The following is a 21,754-nucleotide window of genomic DNA, read 5'->3' as shown; positions in this document are numbered from 1 at the left end:
GTTGTTCAGAGGCATTACTCTTCCACAAATATTGGTCAATTCTCAGCGTTCTAAAACATGAGGTTCACAGTTGTAGCCCAGTATTTGATAGAGAATTCTGATCTGAATTAGGAAAAAGTAAGTAAAATCCAAACATTATAGAGAAACAAAGTGCAATATTAAATGTTTGCTTTATAGATTATATTCTATGGCTGTTTGTACTTTTTTGTTTTTAGTTTTGGTGCTGAATATGTCCTTGTAGACTCTTGTTTCAAGAAAACAGTATGTGGAAAACAATTTTTCCTATGGCTCTTCCTTGTGGAAAATAAACTTTTGTAAAAAAAAAAAAAGAAAAAGCTTTACAATGTTTTCAGTAAGTTATAATTCATAATTTATGATGCAAGTATGTCTTCCAGAATCTGTTTATGTATAAAATAACTGAGGGTCACATAATACAAGAACTTGGTGCAGGAACACAAAGACTACATGTCACAAACTAGAGAGGGGAAAAACTGTTCCTAGAACTATACTACTGAGTACCACAAAGTCCTGCTTCAGCACCCTTGGCCCCTTTTATTTACACCAGTGACTGCTTGCAGCCAGGTCCCAGATGGGAAATGACAGTTTCCAACCTTGGAAAGTGCCAGTAACTGTCTGGATATGTGTGCCTTTCCAGGACACTGTCACAGTGTCACTGCAGATGTAGTGACCCTAGTTCTAGGCTTCCGTTCCACCACGTAGGGCTGGGGGTCAGGTAGGGGGCAACAGGCATTTTGGAGGAAATGGAGGAGGAATTATTTCAGAGATGTGGTTGCAGCTGCGACTTGGGAGTGTTGGATGGAGTAGGTGCCCTTTGCTGTGCTCTTGGAAGGTCCTGTGTGAACTGGTGTGAAGGTGGCCGCTGTGGTGGAGCTCTGGGTACCCGTGCAGCTCCCTGGCGTGCCAGCAGCCAGGCCCGGTCACGGCATCTTGCTTCCGCATGCCACACGCAGCTGAGCCTCCGTCAGGACAATGTTTGACCTAAGTGAAGGTTCAGCAGGCGAGCAGCCAGGGGCTTGGGCAGCCAGCGTGTCCTGTTCCTTTCTTCTGGCCTTTGGGATACAGGGGGCTCACGGCGTTCCCACAGTGTTGCACCCTCGGGTTAGCAGTGCAGCCACTCATAGACAACCCCAGTGTGCGTACAGCTCCATACCCAACACAAACAGTACACCCTACCTCTGTGAAACAGTTTCAGCTCGATGTTGAGTTTGTAACTGCTGATGGAGAAGCCAGGCAGACCTTGTAGGGATTATTTTCCCCTACTAACAACACAGTTAATAATTTGTACCCCGGTTCAGTAAGAAATGTATCTGGGAAGCTGTGGCTGCCCCATCCCTGGCAGTGTTGAGGGGCAGGTTGGATGGGGCTTGGAGCAACCTGGGCTGGTGGGAGGTGTCCCTGCCCGTGGCAGATGATCTTTAAGGTCCCTTCCAACCCAAATCATTCCATGATTCTGTTCATCTACTTGGAACTCTATAGCAGAGTGACATTTATTTTTTTTTTAATAATACCAAAACAACCCAACCAAAAACAAGTTTCCAATGCTATGTGGCATTATTAGAATTTAAATTAGCACCAGCGTTATTAAAGGAACACACACTCCAGCATTCCTGAGCAACATTTTCTTGAAATCTCACATTTTTAGACCAGCACCTCTACTTAACAATTTCAGTTGAGCTTTATTTTTAATATTATTATAAAGTTTTGTTACCAAAGTTTTACTTTTTGAGATCTGATTTTTTTAATGCAAGTGTTTCTTATTTCTGATTATTAGAATACCTGTGTGCACATAATCTGTGCTACAACTCAATGTGAAATTAATTGCTCTTCCCTCTCAGCTGCCTGTAAAAATGTATAGAAGGGCAGCAAGTTAAAACACTTGGGCACTAAAACTTCTGAGAGATGCAAGGCAATGTTGCTGAATTGATGGATGCCTTTTCTGGCAACTACCTAGCCAAAACATTACCTAGCTCTTTTTAATCACTTTCTAGATTTCAGCCTTTCTGTGTTTTACAGAAAGGAATCACAGAATGTATTTGGTTGGAAGAGACCCCCAAGATCATCCAGTCCAGTCTTAGAGCTAACACTAAAGCATGGACACTAAACCATGCCCCTAAGCACCAGGTCCACATGCCATTTAAATGCCTCCAGAGATAGTGACTCCAGCACTTACCTGGGCAAACTATTCCAATGCTTGACAACCCTTTCAGTGAAGAAGTGCTTCCTAATACCAAGCCTAAACCTTGCCTGGCACAGATTACATCCATTCTCTCTGGTCCTATCACATGTCAGCAGGGAGAAGAGGTGACAAAGTTTTACAGACTGGCCACAAACTGGCTGCTCTAGCTTTCCACAGCATGGCCACAAGCATGAAGCCCATCTGCAGAAAGCAAAGAAGAGTCCCCAGAAGCAGCACATGAAGCTGGGCATCCAGCCAACACCTCTGCCCAGGTGGATGCTGGGAACCAGCTCCTGTGACTTGAGGTGTGTGGTGATGGCCAACTCTACAGAGATGCCCAATGTAAATTCTCAGTATGCTAGTGATGCAGGAGGACAGCTGCTCCTGGGGATGCAGAGTCCAGACTTCCCTCATGTCATGGATTTTGAGCAGAGCCCCCCTTCAGAGGTCCACAGAGACTTGAGGAGATCCCACTTGCACTGCATCACCATTACTGTGGATTTCAGCTCCTAGTTTTGTTTTTTATTTAGTGAAAGATGCTTGCAAAGGCACATGATCAGACATGTTCCACCTGACCTCCATATCATGGGAGCAGGAGAAAAGTAACCTATTTTTTCTCCCAGCAATCATTCACTCTTGGAACTTCCCCACCTAGCTACAGCATGCTATTTTTAGAGCTGGATCTCCCTATCTCCTGACGTATGGGACATTAGGACAGAGCAGTAGCTTCTGAGCAGAGTCCAAGTGTTGCCACGAAATCTGAGTTGAACAGTGTACCTTTCATCTAATCCAGCTTGCAACAGGGAAGATTCACAGTTCAGAAGGACACTGTGTTTTGAGTTTGCTGCAGGCAGCTTGCTAAAATAAATGTTTGTCTTACTGGCATGAAAGACAAGAACCTGGAGCAAAGAAGGTGAGAGCTTAAAATATAACATAAAAATTGAGTAATTCAGGAGATGTGTTTTTAATGGGTAGGACTATACTATTAAAAAACAAGCAAACAAAAAAAGCCCATCCAGGGAGTAATATCAAAGTGCAAAGCCTAGCACTACATGTTAATTCTGTGCCACTCCAGCAGTGGAGACTGATGTCTTCCACAACAAAAGACAAAATCTCTCTCTAAGAAGGTGCATCCAGTCTACCACAAGCAGTTCCCTCCATCATTTCCAGCTGGGAACACTGGAGGGAACATCCAAATGCCCAGTGGTGCCCATCACTCCTGTTCATCACTCCCAAGGGACTCCTGCTTTCCATCTCCAGTCTTGCTGGGCTAAAGCGTGCCCTTGACACACCAACGCTCCACCAAATGCTTGAGGATGGGGAGGCCACTAGCTGTTTTTTGGCTTAATAACTATTACTTCTACAAGGAACAGGTAAGTGTGATGCTATTCAGTCTCCCTCAAAGGAGATAACGACACTTTTGTTTTCAGCTAAATACACAGAGGCAACACAGGAGGAGGGGAAAAAATTATTCCAAACCCAATTATCATTTACTTTTGTATGAAAATTAATACAATTGCCCAGATCTCAGCAAGGCCTTGATGTCACTGGCCTGCCTAGAATCCAAGTGAAGCTTCCAACTAGAGATCGTCATAGCTACACTAAAGGCAAACCTGTCACCTTTGCCCATCAGCTAAGAAACAGGATTTAATAAATCCCTCTGTTGTTCGTAGCTCTGTATAAGGTGTATTCACTAGGTAATGACATCTGATAAACAAATGACTTCTTAGTATTTACACCCTCATTTGGGGGCCCACCCTAAATCACTTAACTCTGTCAATGCTGGTGTGTTCCTTCTGTGAATGGCCCGTTTTTCCTGGTTAGGATTGCTAAGAGATTATATCACCAGAACACCTTCAGCTCTGATTTCAAAAATCATTTCAGTATTAAATATGTGGTATAAACAAAGAGAAACCTGTGTCAGTGTTTTACAGCTATTTAATTGCCTCCCATAAATTAAACTAAACGGTCTGCTTACCTATCTTGTAACAAGCTAAGACAGGAGAGACAGTTTTACTGCTGCCCATTATTTTTTTAGTGCATCAAACACCGTTTATTGTGACAGAGTTGCACACCTCTAAAGCAATCAAGTGATTAATCAGTTGTACCACATAAAGCTAGCCTCCCAGACAAAACAATACCTGGCCTGGGCAGAACTAGAACAATGTAGTTTTAATTAACTTTTAAACCACAAGACTGCACTTACTTTTCTTTCTGATTTCCCCCTCTTTTTCCCATATAATTCAGAGTAATTCAGAGGAGGTAACCATATTCTCATAATCCATTCTCTGTCTTCCCTTTCCTGTATTTTATTCAAACTTTTTATTGCTTCAAAACATCCTATTTCTTTTTTGTGCTTGTATTTGCTCTTACATCCTGTGCCACCAATAAAGCCCCTTTACACAGCTGGATTTCCTCAAGGAAAAATCCCTTTTTGACCTGAAAAGCCTTCCCAAAATACACTTGAAAAGCCACTATATATCTCCCCAGAACCATCTTTTCATTGAAAAGCACCAGCACTAGTGATTAGATGGAAGCCTTGTGAATTCCTCCTAGTATAAAACTTACTTTTTTATTCACAGTATGACCTAGTAAATAGGCAGTTGCAATATGGGGACTATGTTAAGATGGAAGGTGAATTCATCAAAGGTTAAAAACAGGGGCAACCGATACTGGAGTACACTGCAGTGAACTCATATCTTTCTACGTGTGAGATAACACATCCTACCATTGTCTCACACTTGCTCCTTCCCCCCAAGAAAAACCCTAAATTAAGCTTTAAATGGCTTATAATTTTCCTGTAGCTAACATATGGAAACCCTGTTCTAATGAAGGCTATATTATCCTACACTTGTCCTGACCCTTTTGCTTACCAGATGCAATTATAAAGTCATTTTATAATACATTAATTTATTTGGCATATATTTGGTACTCTTCCATGATTTTGTATGTCCTAATACTAACTCGGCTTCTGGCACTACTAGAAGAAAGAAGAAAAAATACACTTAAGGGCGTGCCTAGGGTTGAAACAGAGCACAAGCAGCACATTGCTTCCATTTATTTGCTGCTGCAAAAGGCAAACTCTGCTGTGCTGAACCTTACTCTCTTGGCAACTAGTTGATAAATAAAAAATACTCCAGCAAGTAATTTCTTTCCCCCTGGCTCACTCTGAGAAGCTCTGAAGGGGAAGAAGAAAAGTTGCTATTGTTACAAGTGAAGAGCAGTGAAGGGGGGAAGGAAGAGACCCAAATGTTGCAGTAGAGACTGGCCCCTCTATCCTGAGCATCCAAGCAGCTACTGAGGGAGAAGCCAGACATCTCACCCCAGGAGAACAGAGGGGTATCTTTTGCTCAGTAGTGCAATACGCACTTTGTAACTGCATTGCAACAGGCAAGTCCCTCGCTGAACGCAGTGAGCTCCCTTCAGGAAACCTCTGATGGAGCAAATTCCCTGTCAGCCTGCATCACCTCCATCACCTGCATGTGTCCAGGGAGGTACCACGAGTGTGCACCCCAAACACACACACACACCCAGCAAGCAGCAGAGGAGGATTTATGTGATCCAGAAGTCTGTTGACTGGTTACACAAAACAGAGATCGTGCGAGTTCAGACAAGGACGTTTTGGACTTGGACACACTGTTGTATTTTCCAACCTTATAAGAAGATGTTCTGTTTCTGCAGCCCATAGATCTCTCTAAATATGGTGACAGTTTTAATAAGGGGTTTCACAACACTGTTACAGGATTATTCCTGGGTGCTCTGTATCGCACCCAGGAACTGAACCAAATGCTTTTCTCCCACCCCTCTGCAAGGCAAGTTGTTGACAGGAGGAGCAAGTGCTCTGGTGACCTTTAAAAAGTTTCACATTTGTAAATTTTAATCCGGGCCCCCAAGAAGCCTTAGGGTGAATGTTGCTACAACCCTGTTGAAGAGTAAAATGGAAAAACAAACAAACAAACAAACAAAAACACCCAAAGCAAAACAAACAAAAACAAACACCACCAAAAAAAATCCAACTAACCAACCAAAAGAAGAAAACAACCCTTAAACTAATGCAGCTTGTTGAAAAAAATAAAAATGGTGGGATTTGTCAGTGGCAGCAACATGTGCCATGAGCACAGCCAATGTGACCTAGCAAGGAACCTGATCACGGTGCTGTCTGCTTCATTTGCTCAGAGGCAGTGAATGGCATCTCTCTGCTTTCAGCTCAGTCCCCCATCCCTCAGCAATGCTGAACACAAGACAGTGCAGCAAACCAGGCAAGGTGCAGGATTTGCAAATGGAGCTCATTCCCACCTCCGGGAAAACAGGCTACGGGAACAGCATGTCTTGCTGACAGGCTCCAGACCTTGTCACCTCGGAGTGGGGGGGGACAGCAAAAGTGCCCCCTCATCCTTGGCAAGGGCTGGCTGACTCAGGGCAGCAGCTGCAGAGAAAATCAGTCCCTTGGCTCCACATACAACTTCTGTAAAAGGTGCTTCTGACACCACTCCCCTCGTCCTGTCCAAGGGAAAGGGACCATGTCACTGCATTCCCCGGCAGGGTCAGATCTGTCCACACTTGCATGGGCTTCATACTCTTGGCTTTGCCTCCAGAATTCACAGCTGACACTACTTATTTCTATGAGCTCTTTCTCTGCAAAAGGAAAAAGCAAGGGTGGGGGAAGAAGATGGTTGCAATTATTTAAATAAATAGCAAGTAAGCAACCGGTCTTATTAAAGAAACAAAAATCTTGTGTGCTTACACAGATTATGACAAGGCCAGTTCTGCACAATTACTTTTATGAGTGCACACTTTGCTTCTAAATTAAGTTATAAAGGTGCATACAGCTAGCTAGTTTTTTTTTTAATTCTTTCTTCTTCATATTCTGTAAACACAGTGCATGGAAGAAGCAAGAATGATCATCAGAAGTAGGATGACTGACTTTGTTTACTGAGTTAAAAAGCTAAAGTTTCCTCCATTCTATTGATTTTCTTGTAGATAACTGACTTGATTTACTTTTGGCTCTTCACTTAGTTTCTTCTAGCTCTGATTCATGACTACAGTATTTCTAAACCTGCAGAAAAATGAAAAATAAAAAACAGTATACATATTCTCAGCTTCCCCAACCATCTTTATTTCTGTGGAATAAAACTGATAGAGGTGTGCTTCACACAAAACACACAGGATTAACACAAACCAAGACAACCAGAAAAAGGAAGCTCTGGGGGAATGACTGGACACTGATCTCTGAAGAACATCATGTGTTTCCCTGCACCAACATCTGAACAGTCACTGGCTATATGCCTAGATATTTTGGATGTTGCATGTCTGTCAAATAAATTAAAGATCCAGATGCAGAATCTGGCAATGATGACATTCTGCTGGTGACTTTTGACTCATATGCTAGTGAGCAGGACATAGAGAAGGATAAATATAATGTTTTTTAATCAGAAATGTTATTTCAGGCAGTTGTTTAATTTAAAGGAAGAATGACATTTCTTTATTTCAGTTCATCAAACCATTATTTCAAAAACTGCTGATTTTTAATTGAAGGGTTCTAAGAAGGGACCTCTCTCAAATGACTAAGAACAATCAATCTAAAAAGCCAGCCTTTTTTCAGTGATGTCCACTGATAGGACAAGGGACAGTGGGTGCAAACTGGAACATAGGGGGTTCCACGTAAACATCAGAAAAAGCTTCTTTCCTGTGAGAGTGACAGAGCCCTGGAACAGGCTGCCCAGAGAGGCTGTGGAGTCTCCTTCACTGGAGACATTCAAACCCATCTGGACACGTTCCTGTGTGATGTGCTCTGGGTGACCCTGCTCTGGCAGGGGGGTTGGACTGGATGGTCTTTCCAGGTCCCCTCCTGCCCCTAAGATTCTGTGATTCTGTGAAACATGGCATCAGCTTTCAGAACATCAGTTCCATAGAATAAAAAGAGGAAATGGTTTAAATATGTGTATGAATGAAGGTAATGAAATTTAAACTATGACTTCTGAACCAAAAGGAATGCAGCATCCTACAAAGCAAGCATACAATAAAATTAAGATACAGCCTAGCTTATGCAACTTACTAATGGGAAATTTACTTGCACAATCTTGTGTTTCATTTCATTATTTGATTGGCCCAAACCTGAGAATTCTGCAACCAAAACTGCTGAATGCTCCATCAGACTTGCTGGTGTCAAAGAACCAGCATGGTGCACCCAGCATGCCCACAACTGCTCTTCACTTTCTGTGACCTATCTAATACGTCCCAGGCTGACCCCACATAGGTTATGTCTTTGGGCACATGATTCATTTTGCACATGTTCTGCCAGGTTCAGAAAACTTCTCTAATTCATTAGTAATGTGTTAGGTAACACCATAAGGGTTTGTTTTCTTTGTAGCAAAACAAACAAAACAATTACTGAAAAAAATATACCATATTGTGGACTTCTGTTTTAAGTCACCATGTGTTCCAGGAAGCTGGTGGTCTTGCCAGCCAGCCTGTGCTGAGTTTTCTGATACCCACATTGTCTCCTAACAGACACTACTCTAATTTCCATTGCTCTCTAAAGTAACCGATGTTCTCACCGATGAGTTATTTGTCCTGTCACGCTGGAAGGACAGCAGCGGTGTCCGCCACTGCCAGCCCAGCACTTGGATAAAGAAAAATGTGTTGTTTAATGCAGCTAAGCCATGGGCAGCAAGGAGGATTTCATTATCTGAAATTACATTTACTAGTGTCCCTGTGATGGTGCTGTGCACTGAAACACTCGTTGCTGGTCTAGGAATGTCAGTGTGCCACAGGAAGGAAAGCAAGTGTCCTGCATGCCCCGTGTTCATGAAACCTGGTCTCTCCAAGTGCTGTGAACACATGGTGATTTACCTAAAGCAGCGGCCACAGACCAAGTTACAACAACTAAATCTTACAGCTTACGACACTCTTAGATTTATACATCATTTTGCTGCCTTTCTCTTCTGAGCCATAAACAGTGTGACTGTGAGACAGAGACATCTCAAAGCACAAGGTGAATATCCTGAAAACTTGTAACTGCACCAGGAAAGGTTAACTATGGTTAAGCCTTACAACCTAATAAACTTCACTTTTTCAACCTCATATAAACTACAGTTGTGGACTTCCATTTAATATAACCATATTGGTGCCTGCCTTCTCCTTTTGTTCATCCTTGGAGTGAAAGCTTTAAGAACTACTCAATATTTATGTTATCCATTGGAAACCTCCTTTTCAACAAAAATATTTGCTTAAGAAAGCCTTTTTTTTAGTACTAAGAATATTCAGCGTGTACTGGGGTAAATAAAGATATGCAAATAAGCATAGGATAAAATCTCTAATTTGCTCTCTGAATTTGCTCCTGGTGACCCATGGGTTTATAAGCAACCCTTATAGTCAGCTGTACAGTTTAAATGTCACTATCCTGTCTAACTGCTATATGTTAGGTCAAACACCCACCAAAAGTTTAGCTGGATCATTTTTACAAATTACAGTCCTTAAGCATGTGTTTTTTCGTGAATCCAGAGGAATTCATATGCCATAAAACCCTTAGTATGCGGGAGACTGTATTTGAACACCACCTTAGTGATCTTGTTTTACAGTCCTTATAATAACATATGAAGTATTTTGACGACGACTTTCCAACCTTCATGTATTTTTTCCACTATGTTCTCGGCAGAGTCTTCAAACTTTGAAAGCTAAGCAGGCTTAGAAACTTTAAATAGCAATATATTCCACATACCTTCCATCTCCCACATGTTACTGGATGACTAGAGAGTGTTAAGTGAAGCCTCGGATAATTTTGGATTTGAATGAAGTTTCATGCGAGTGAATCATAAAACACACAAGCAGCACTTTCTGTAAAGAGAAGGGAAGGGATTCTCTGCCAGGGAGAGCTACCCAAATTATTTCCTTCATTACAGTTTTTCAAGTCCATGTGCTTCTTTTTAAGTAAAGGAGGACTAGGCAATTGCTATAATCAGCAACACATTCCAGCTATTCTTGTCTAAAAGACTAAATCAAGTAACTTGACAGGAAAAAAAAGAATCTAAGACAGATTTCATTTTCAGATTAAAAAAAAAAAAAAAAAAAAAGATGTTTTTCAAACAAGCAAACAAAAAAGTCACTAGCAATCTGCTTTTCATATATAAAATGTGTTTCCTTCTGCCCCTATTCATTACTACAATAAACAAACCTCTGGTGGCTTAAAACTAAAATTTATTCCCTTACAAAAAATTTGTTTTACACTTTATTTTATATACAACTAAATTTTTTAAGCTATCCATTGAAGCTAATCTGGTAGAACATTGGATTCAGAACCCAGGTTACGTGACTGCACATGAAATTTTCCTAGTTTCCTGTTTTCAGATACGTGTGTGTCATTCAAATAGACCCTGAGAACGGAATTGACTGATTAGTCCATTGTTGAAGAGTTTCTTATAGGTATTAACTATTTCCAACTGCATATATGGTATGTGTAAAATAAAGTAAGGGAGATTTTGGAGGTAAACTCAACAGATTCATATGTCCCTTTATATTATTATCTGCTGCCCAAAAGTACAGCATGTATTTGCTAAGTTTTGTGCCATAAACCTCAAGACAAATCTGCACATAAAATGCATCGATTTTCTCTTTTCTGTTTTCTTCACACACACTCAATCCATGTATTTGAAAAGCTTTTGAGAGCTAGAGTTATTAAATTAATTATTTTGTTAGGGTAAATTTAGAAATAAGGAAGCACATAGGAAAAAAAAAGGGGGGGGAAAAAAGTGTATTCAAAATGAAAGGCCTTGTAAATGGCACATGCCTATTTTTGATTTGTGAAGCATTCAGGCTTGGAAAATTATTTGAATGTAGGAGCAGGAAGACAGTTGGTGAGTGCATACCAGAACATACAACTGCTGCCTGAATGAAATGACCGTGTTTGTTGTTAAAGAGCAGAATGGCTGGACAGCTAAACCCTACAAAACTGTCTCTGACAAAGAGCTGCCCCGGCAGCCCGGCTCCAGCTCTCATGCTCTTCTAACGAGTTTTGTTCCTAGCCCGCTGTAATCAGGAAATCAGAGCAGACAAGCCTGCAAAGAAACGCGAAATACCCCATTAAACGTGCAGTGTAATGAGTTGACAAGACGTGCTTGAGCAGAGGGCTTACTTAACAGAAGCTGAGTCATGTTTTTGGAAACCAATGCCTGGCTTCTCCTCCTCCCCCTCCCTCCCCGGCTCGTTTTTTGGTTGGGTTTTTTTTTTGTTTGGTTGTGTTTTTTTTTTTGTTCTCTCTGAGTCATCTCAGTCAGCCCTGACATCCCCTGCGCTGCCCGGGTGACGGGGAGCAGCTGTTGATGGCAATCCTCTGGGGTAGCACACAAGACTGGACTTCTCGCAACTTCTCAAAAACCCCAGCAGGAAAAGGGAAGGGGGGCACAGACCAACAACACCTAAAAACCCTTGACAGCGTCATTTTCATGAAGCAAAAACTCCTCTTTCGTAGGCTCCATTATTTATTTATTTGTTTTACAGAGAAGCAGCAGGACACATCCACTGGGACTGCAACAGGGCACCGCACGCACTATGTTGGTATTAAACCTACACTAAGCACAAGGCGATGAATCCATTAATCCATCCTCAAAGATCAGCAGCAAGGGACACATCACAAACTTATTCCACTGCTGGGAGGAAAAACCAGAAATATTTAGTTGCCATAACTCTTAGTCAAGTGCCAGGAGGGTAAGTCAGTGCTCCAGACATGGCCAGGCAGACAGCACGGGCTGCAGGCCGGGCTCTGAGGCAGAGGGTTCTTTGCACACATACAGCAGAATAAATTAATTCAAACCTGAAAGTTAGGGGGTTTTTTTACTTTTTTTTTTTTTTTTGTCCTAGATGTAATGACATGAGGCAGATACACATTATACTATCGACACTTTACTTTTAAAAAAACCATCAAAACCCTAAACAACTGAAAAAAAATTAAACAACCCAAACCTCAAAAGCAAAATAGAAAAGCTTTAATTTCAACTGCTATATTGTTACCAGAGCATAGAACACCATTCTGAGTTTTAATTTTATTGTTTCAGTTGTATCTGAGCTTGATAGACCTCATGCCACAATTCAGTTGATAACAGGAGAATCTCCATTAAAATAAAATAAAATAAAATAAAAATTGGTAATACATCGTTGAGGAAGATTTGAAAACAAAATTGAGTGAATTCTGACATTAAAAACCTGATACTTACAATACCAGACACATGCACACACAGCAACTTCAAGCTTACTCCTTTTAAGAAAATCCTCTTGTAATTTCTTTTCAATGGCCAGAGTTGGCAATGTTGGTTATTTTATGTTACACACAAGAACCACGAAATACTAAAAGAAGAACAAAGTGTGAATTTCTGCACAAATAACAATAACAGCATGCTGCTTAGAAAAAATATTCAACAACAGCTATGTGGAATAACAGAAAGAAAAGTGAAAAAGGGAATGAGACATTTAAAACGCTGAATCAGCCTTATTTTCCTAGACTGCATTTTGTCACCTTTTGCTGCTAACTTCATTTCCCAATAAAACCCAAAAGGAATATGCCTCACTGTTGTTGTTTTCCTCAGGAAAACATTGCTGGCAAGTAGCAAACATTTTACATTTAATTTTTTTTCCTTCCCTAACCTGTGACTGCCTTTCTCTTTCAACTGCCCTTAAGGCTGGCCATGTGCGAGAGAGACACATGAAACACCAGGGCTGGAGCCCTCAGCAGTGTTAACGGAGTCTTAAGTAGTAGACAAAATTATGTCAGTCTTCATTCCACATCAGCTTGGTCAGTTGTCAGCATCCTTCAGCAAGCACCTGAGGACAATGCCACTGTAGTTGCCCAAAGCAGGGTCACCCACCAGCTGTGTCTCTTTCGTATGAGGCCCCAGTTATTCCTGAAGGAAGTCTTCCTGCCTAGGAAAATACCAACTTTCTGTAAGAAGATTTATTCCCCCTACCACTCATTATTCAGTGGTTGAACCTGATGATCTTAAAAGTCTGTTTCCAACTAGAAGAGTTCTGTGATTAGCTGGTGGTGTGGAGCAAGTTCACCTTTCCTTCAAATGGTACTCAAACCCTCATGTTGTACCACCACCAACAGGACACACCACTCTTTTCTCAGTCGTCCATGTGCCCATTTTTAAGTTAATCTGCAAACATTTTGTTTTCAAGGTCAGGATTCTTTCTAAAAGCTTTCTTGGATAAGAAACACATTTTCACTGTAGTTTGTTCTCAATCCCCAGTTGTGAGATTGGGTTTGACCCTCTCACCTGTTAAAACAGGGTTCTGGGAAGAAAGGTGGGAAGGAAACTAAAGGGATGAAGAGGGAGGACCAATGGGCTGCATCAGACAAGACTTCACCTCGGCAGATGTAGAGTTAACCCAGCCCTGGGGACTCCTGCTAGGTGTTTATTCTTCCTTTTCAAGAAAGAGGTGCCCAGGGGTGGGATTTTATCCTGCGCCTTTGGGTGCTTCCACAAAACCTCTGGTCCCTTGGGAGCCATGGGGTTTTGTCAAGCAAGTTTATATCCACCTTGTTTCAGGAGAAAAACTAAAAACTGAAAGTTAAACAAACTAAAATAAATAAATAAATAAATAAATAAATAAATAAATAAATAAATAAATTCGGAAGGAGAGGAGAGGAGAGGAGAGGAGAGGAGAGGAGAGGAGAGGAGAGGAGAGGAGAGGAGAGGAGAGGAGGTTTTGTTTTGGTTCGGTTTTGACCTTCATGTCCCCAACTTGACTGCCCTGTCCCCGCCTAGCAAAAACATGTTCTTGTATGAATTCAGGGGATGCAAATGGGAAAAAATAATTCAGAATTTAACCCCATCATGAGTTCATCATTAAGACTGTGTAACTTGTGCAAGATATTTAATTGATTCTATTAATTGGCATTAATTTTCTCAGATAATGGGCAAAAATATTGTCTAGCATACGCTGGCCATACTTTCATATCCTAATGATCCTCTAACTCCACTCCTGGGCAGGTATATGGGGAAAATAATCAGCTTGGCACTTATTAAACTCCCTATTTGTGAATATATTCCCTTGGGTATTTAGAACAAATGTTATCTTTCCTTTAATCCTTCTGTTTGTCTTCACTTATGTCATAAATAACCTGATAAGCAATAAAATCCCTTATCTCTTAGGAAAATAAAGCTTAGCCCATTTTATAACCTCCACAGTACAATTTTTCTTTTAGAGGAAAACCTAAATGCAAAAGCAGACACTCATTTTTGTAAAGGTCTCCATGGGATTCACAATTTCATAACTCCCTTCATTCTAAAGCAAGCCAAAAACAGCCAGGACATTCACTGACAACTCCAATATAGCTCCCAACCTTAAGCCTGTTGTTTTTTTCTGCTCTGTCCCTCTCTCTCCATCTTATTCTGAGTCACACGGACGTGGCAGGGGGGATTATATTTGCAACAAGAGATCAATGTGCAACCACCAAACAAAGAAAAGGTGTGGAACAAATGAGACGATTAATTGATTTTGGGTCCAGTCCCATGGTAAGGGAAGAAGAGATGAGTGCATGGAGCTTAGTGTGAAACACTGAAAGTGAGAAGATGAAGGAAGGATCTCGTGCAACACGGATAGAAAAGTGGCCTCAGATTTTTTCTCCCTCTTCCTATTACCGGTTTAGCAGACAACCAGCTTTCAATTTTCATGTCACCTCTATTAATGAAAAACCCTCATGAAGATACTAATTGCAGGGCAGAATAAAATCTCAGCCACAGCACCAGGATTTGGCACTACCTCTAGGTTGGCAACTTAAATGAACACGTCATTAGTGTCCAATGAATTAGTCAGTGCCATTCTCAGGATTACAAACTATACCATTAATTAACCCAATATACAAGAGGGGAAGTGAATTAACCACAAGCTAGTTTACTTCTGTGCTACTCAGCAAATGGGAAAAATTTGGTCATTTAAGAAAACAGTAGAAACAATACAGGGAAAAGGGGAGGAGAAAGTTTTCTTTACCTTGGAAAAAAATAGGTCATACAGTTGTCTCCAGCTCATTACTTTCTATAAAGCTTCACCTACTAAGTTTACCTAAATGACCATAACTCTGTTTCCTCTCCCCTGCTGTGGTACTGGGACTATCCATTTGCCCCAGGCAGTACCAGCAGGTTTAGTTAAAAATTTTCTAGGATACATTACCCTGTGTGTAAGGAAGTTAGGGTGTACAAAAGAACAACAACAAAACCAGCAAAACAAACAAAAACACTCAAACCCCTCCAACAAACAAACACATAAACCAACAACAAACTGCAAATAAACAAACAACCAACTACATGAAGTCTTACTTTGTCTTTCAAAATATCCACTCAATGGATATCAAACAGCTCTCTTGAGAGGAAATTCTCCCTCAAGAGGAATAGGTGCCCAAAAGTATGTAAAATCTACACACTAATAGTGGGGCATTATTGCACAAACTCATCAACAATTCCTTTGTCAGCTCTGGCCAGGCTCACAAGGACATCTGTCCTCTCACAGAAAACCTGCTCTTGAGTTTAGGGTTTAGACACACATCTGCAGATTTTGAGAGGTCAGTTTGTTTCAGTTAAGATAGGCTTCAGCATGAATCAGTGATTGCTATCTGTGGTAGCTGACAGGAGTGGCACAACACACCAATTCTACCTCCAGCCCTACCAATGCAGTTCGAGGGTATGACATATCTTAGAAAGTCTTACAAAGAGGGAATATTGACCAGGATATAAGGATAGCACTAAAAATAGCTGCAGCTTTTTATGACAAGCAGTCTTTTCCACCCTTGGCATCTGCTGTGATTCAGTCGTTACTCAGACAGGAGATAGCATCTAGTGAATGAATCACCAGGCTACATCCTGCACCAATCTTCTTTCCTCTAGTGGGCTTCCAGAGGAGAGACAAGTCCCAGCCTTTGAGATCCAGCTGAGAACAACACTGCCAGAAGAAAATGAGTAAATTAATGGAAAGGACAAGGCCATACATGACACCATTTACATTCCCCAGCCCTGACTGCACATAAACATATGCCTTCATGCAACATATGTGAGTAGTCACGCTGCAGTCAATTAGGTTATTCACGTACATGAAGCAACTTCTGTTTAAATCTTTAGGAAAAAATGCATGGTAAAGGGCATTCTTTAGAAACAGAGAAGTGTGTTGGCTAAATGAGTTACTCATACAGAAAGTTTCTTTTATCCTTCATTTATTCAGTTCACTTTTCACTAACAAAGAACACACTTAAAACACAGTTGAATGCTTTTGTATGACATATAAAAATTCTGGAGCCTTAGTCAAATTGTGATAATTTCAGAGGTACTGTCAATCTAAGCACAGATGTTTACAAGAACTATCTTGAACGGATCTTCTCATCTCATTAATGGAAAACTACCATGCAAGAAAAATGTGAGTCTGAGACTGTCTCAATGAAGCACATCTGCTGAGGGTCTGAGGTGTGCAGGAAATGCCTTAATTTTTACATGAGATTTATTACTGAAAGTCATGGAGAAGAGGCCAGTTTTCCTGATTTTGCTTTCTTCATCCCAAATAAAACTTATATTGTGAAAAAAAAAAAAAAGGGAAAAAAACCCTACATGAGAGGCTGCACATCTGCATAAATGGACAGCAGGTGCTCAAGTCAGTCACATCAATGTTCTGTTAATTTGTTTTGCCTCTTGAATTCTTGTTAATGATAAAATTAAGCAATGTTTTTTGCAGCATGTAACCTCAGTTAGACAGCCTTTTCAAAACATACCAGAGTCTCGTGAGAGGGAGATCTGCTGGTTCCTGTGCTCTGTCAGGTCTGCTTCGAAGCAAATTCAAAAACTGTGTGAGTTTTCTAAAGACAATACAAGAAAAAACATTGGCAAAAAGATGCCACTCCCCAGCCAAACATCACACAAACTAAGATAAACATGCTTCATATTACAGTACTGGTAATCCAGAAGTATACAATTTCACAGCCAAATTCAGCTATACTGTATTTTTATTTGTTATCAGCATTAGCTGGTAATTTTCTGGACATACAGACTTTATAATAAGAGTTATTGCTGCTCTTTCCTCAAACAGCAACAAAATAAACTGTCAATCAGGAAAATTAAGATAATTCTCCCTGAAATAGGTATGCTTATATGCACACATATATACACATATACATGTCTATACATACAGATACATACACAAATGTACATGGGAAAAAAAAAATTAAAAAAGGTAGAAAAGTGTGTTGTATGTCATATTCAAAAACATTGGCAAATGGAATTTACACCTAGGGAATAAACGGATTTTTTATGATAAGAAAAAGATATCAGCAAGATCTGTGTTGTTCAACATATCCAGAAGCAATTTAGATAACAGAATCAGTGATGATATGACAGCAGCCTCTGAAAGCACAAAACTATTTGGAAGTCAAAATTAAGACAGCTATGAAGTTCTACAGGAGAACCTCCTGATATTACATTACTGAGCAACAAAATGGCAGATGAAATTCAATGTAATAAACGCACATTTTGAACTCAGGAAGAGAACTATCCCAATTTCACATCCTAGATCATCTATGTCTTCAATCTTATCCTTGTGGGTAGCCCTCCAAGGACATCAGGTAAGAGCCCAGGAAGCATGAGCTCCGAAGTCTTGAAATGTGGGAATGTGTGCTACCCCACATGGGGAATATATCGGGGCTGTCTTGTGCATCACCATTACTTCTTAAGCAGCCTGTGATCACTGGTGCAATCCCTTCACATCCTTGACATTTAATGGTTAAATTTTTTTCCCATTCTTAGACTCTTTCTTAAATGTCAACTTTCTCACACTCATGATGATGTCTTCAGATGTTATGAAACCTCCCGAGGCTGAGGGGAAAGCCAATGATGCAACCTCCTGCTGCCAAACGAAATTTCACAATTTGTTCTTCAATGTTTGCTTTGACTTCAAAAAGTATGTACCACGTACTTCTATATCCATCTCAAATTGAACTTAACATTACTGAGAATTGAGTTACAGGGCCTAAGAAAATATTCTCTGAAGGGATAGGGTGGAGGAGTCTGTTGAGTCTCTGCCAGCTGCTCTCCACTTGCTTTCATCCTGTGTTTATCCTTGGTAGAGATATTAACTCCAACATCCAAACAACCAGCACTGTAATTTCCAACCAACAGAAGAGCAAAAGTCTACTGAGTCTAAACTCCTACCTCCCCTGTCTTAGTGAGGATGATAAACCCAACAAGAACTAGGGCAAGAATAAAGAAAAGGGCACTTACAGCCAAGGAAGAAGCTATTGTCTTTCTTCAGCTCTCAAATCTGTGCACATGCACAAAGAAAGAAAGATGGGACATCAGCCATCTTAACAGCATGACATTAATCATGCTTCTGTGTTTTCTCAGCAGGTTTCTTCTATTTGACATTCTTCCATATTCGTTTTGAAACAAAAATAGCTGGAGAGCACATCAGATCCATGACCAATGGGTGAATGAAGGTGAAGGAAAGCTCCCATCTCACGGCTGAGACTGGAGAGAGGATGGATGTGTTTGAAGGATGTAACATACATCATGGATGCTCTACCTACCCTTGTCCCATGTGAATGAAGCCCCACAGCTCCAGGGGCTGCTGCTAAGGGGGAATGACCACATTTCTGGACACCCAAACACAAAACTCTGAGTCCCACAATATAAAAATGAGCTACAGCCCCACATGTTGCTTCTTTAGGCCAAATTTCTCATATGATGTAATGAAGTTGTGACAGGAAATACCACTACAAGGATGAAACAGGTGTGGATGTTTCTGATTATTAACATTTGCATAGTTGTTGAATCTTCTGTTTACTTATTTTTGGCAGCTATTTAATCAAATGTCCTGCTGCCTTTATTGGTCTCTGTATGAGACACGGACCCTCAAAGAAACAGAATTTTTCACAGAGTGGTATGAAGGTACAGGAAGGTTTGAACTAAGGAACCTGAACTATCAATGTGAGTATCAGTTCCACCAAGGAACCAAAGATAAATATGTTAGGCAGACCTTTTTACCATTGCTCATGTCATTCATTATTCCCCAATCCTAAAACTACTATCTATTCAGAAAATAAAAAAGATACCAAGGTTCAAATATAAATCAGATTTAATCAGTTTAGAGGGCATCGCTTAAACAAAAGGCATTAAAGTATCAAAGTGGAAGTTCTCCAGTAACGAACTGTAAACAGTTACTGAAATATGGAATAATACAGACTGGAAGGGACCTCTAGACGTTCCAAATCAAGTCTCATTCTCCTCAGTCAGTTTTGTACAGCTACATGGCTACTTTTACTTATATATACTGAAACTCTTCCTTTGACAGCTGCTCCTGTAGTCTATAACCAGCCCTTAGCATTGCCAGTAGCAAAATCCCATTAATTTATCCAACAGCAGGACTGGGTTATACAAACAAGCTTTTGGTCTGTCTGTATCGGAAGTACATACTGGTGTAACACTAGAATTTTTATGCCAAGATGCACACAGTGAGGTTTTTTTCATTTGTATAGAAGCTAAGAATGTAACAAGGAATGCCTTTGTTTTGCAATATGGAAATTTCATTGATAAATAAGTAATATTTTTAAAGAGAAAGAACTAGCAGATACCACAGCACAAACAGGGTATCTAAGTTGTTAGGCAGTCCAGTTACTGAATTTAGTCCCCTAGAGTGAATTTGCATCAGGCTTCCCCTGAGTGAAGACCTTAACATCTGTTACAGTTCTTTCATTTGTTTAGCAGTTTCTTGCTTATAAATGTAGAATTGCTAGGGTTTACACAGATTTTGCACCAGATATGGGAAAAAACAAATAAACAAATGAACACTGATTACAGATTTTGTTAAATGGATACGTAGATACTTAATCACAGTTTCTGTGAAATAACCAAATACCACCACAAAGAAGGTCCTATACCTTAAACCATCATTCTCCAGACTGAAGATGACATTCTTTTCTTGCTTTCAACACAATTTGGATCCTTTATTTCAAGGTCTGTACAAGTCAGGGCTCTTTGGCTTCTCTCCTTAGTTCCCACAAATCACCAGAGGACTTAGAATGATATTTAACTCATACTAGAATTTACTTATTTCATGATAACTCATTCCATGTAGCCCACCCAAAACCCAGATGGTAACAGCTTTCAATTACTGTTGACATAAACTGGATATAAAACAGATGTGGAAAGCCTAATGTACAAGTGAGTACTGGGCTGCCTGAGATAGAGTTCAGTATCTACTATAGGAGTATCCTTAGCAGCAAAGTTTTTGTTAAGCTCCCAGCACTATCATGAATTCCTGCTCAAGGAATATATACGAATAATCTATATATTAAGTATAAGCTACTGCATGTCACTCATTTCTGCCTGATCCTGTTAAGTTAAACCAGCACTTCATTTACAATGCTTTTTAAATTTTCCCTTCAGGTCTAAACAGGGCTCCTCATGTTTCTGAGATGAATTAGCCACTTGCTTGTCAGCAGCAGTTTCTAATGTTTCTCCCTCCCATGGCTCCACAAGTTATTGCTCCAGACCTTGCATTTACTACCTGATGCCAAGGATATCTCTTGGGCTGTGAGGTTAAACATTTAACTCACTGTGTGTCTGATTTCAGCAGTGGTGCACATTGTTTTAGCTCTCTGCTTCCATGGAGGAGCCCAGATGTTTCTCAGATCTATCCTAGATGATAACATGGTATTACACATACTGGGTGCAAAAAAAGATTTTATCTACAACTTCAGCATAACTCTGTGTCAATAGGAATATTAACTTTATTGTGTTTCCATTCCAACTTTCTCTGCCAAATGTATTCCCAAAATACTTGCAGCCATTACATTTTCTAGCTAAAATAATTGCAATATAGCAAAGTGGTGTGCAAATATTCATACCAGCCACTCCATTTTTTAATTACTTTTCACTTCCACAGTTTGTTTTCACTTAAGACAAAGGCATGGCTATAAAAAAACAACTGGTGAGAAGTCATCAGACTTCCAAAATTTTAGAGTCTGATTTTTTTTGTTTTGTATTTTTTTGCTTGTTCATGACTTCGTGTCTATAGGAAACCTGTTCCCCCCATGGACTCTCTCTCTTCTCCCACTCAGCCCCTTCAACCCCGAGGATGAAAGATGCTGCCACATCTTCAGGGCATACCCCCAACTGAAAAAGTTACCTTACCCAGGCCAACTTTTTGGTATAGCTGACTGAGCTTGCAAGGTCTTGAAGATATTGCTCCATGTGGATGTTACACAACGGCTTACGAACGTCACATGTACTCGATTGGTTCTGAAGTTCCAGGGAAAATAAAGAGGGCAAAACTCTATTGCTGTCGCTGGGAAAAGCAGAAACGCAGCAGGGTGGAGACATGAGTCTACTGGAATGTGATCATCCAAACTCATCAAACTCTTAACAATCTTTGACTTTTTTCCAAGGAAGTTGTTCCGTTTCAGCTCTGTCAGCTTTCTAATACACTTCTGAAAGGAATCACATCCTGCAGGAGGGGGATGAGAAAGCAGGGAGTGAAGTGGTGCAGGGCAACAAGAGGCATAAAGGTACAAGAGAACAGGGGAAAAAGGGC

Source organism: Apus apus, chromosome Z (genome assembly GCF_020740795.1).
Source record: "Apus apus isolate bApuApu2 chromosome Z, bApuApu2.pri.cur, whole genome shotgun sequence".
NCBI classification, from domain to species: domain Eukaryota; kingdom Metazoa; phylum Chordata; class Aves; order Apodiformes; family Apodidae; genus Apus; species Apus apus.
This window is presented reverse-complemented; position numbering follows the sequence as displayed.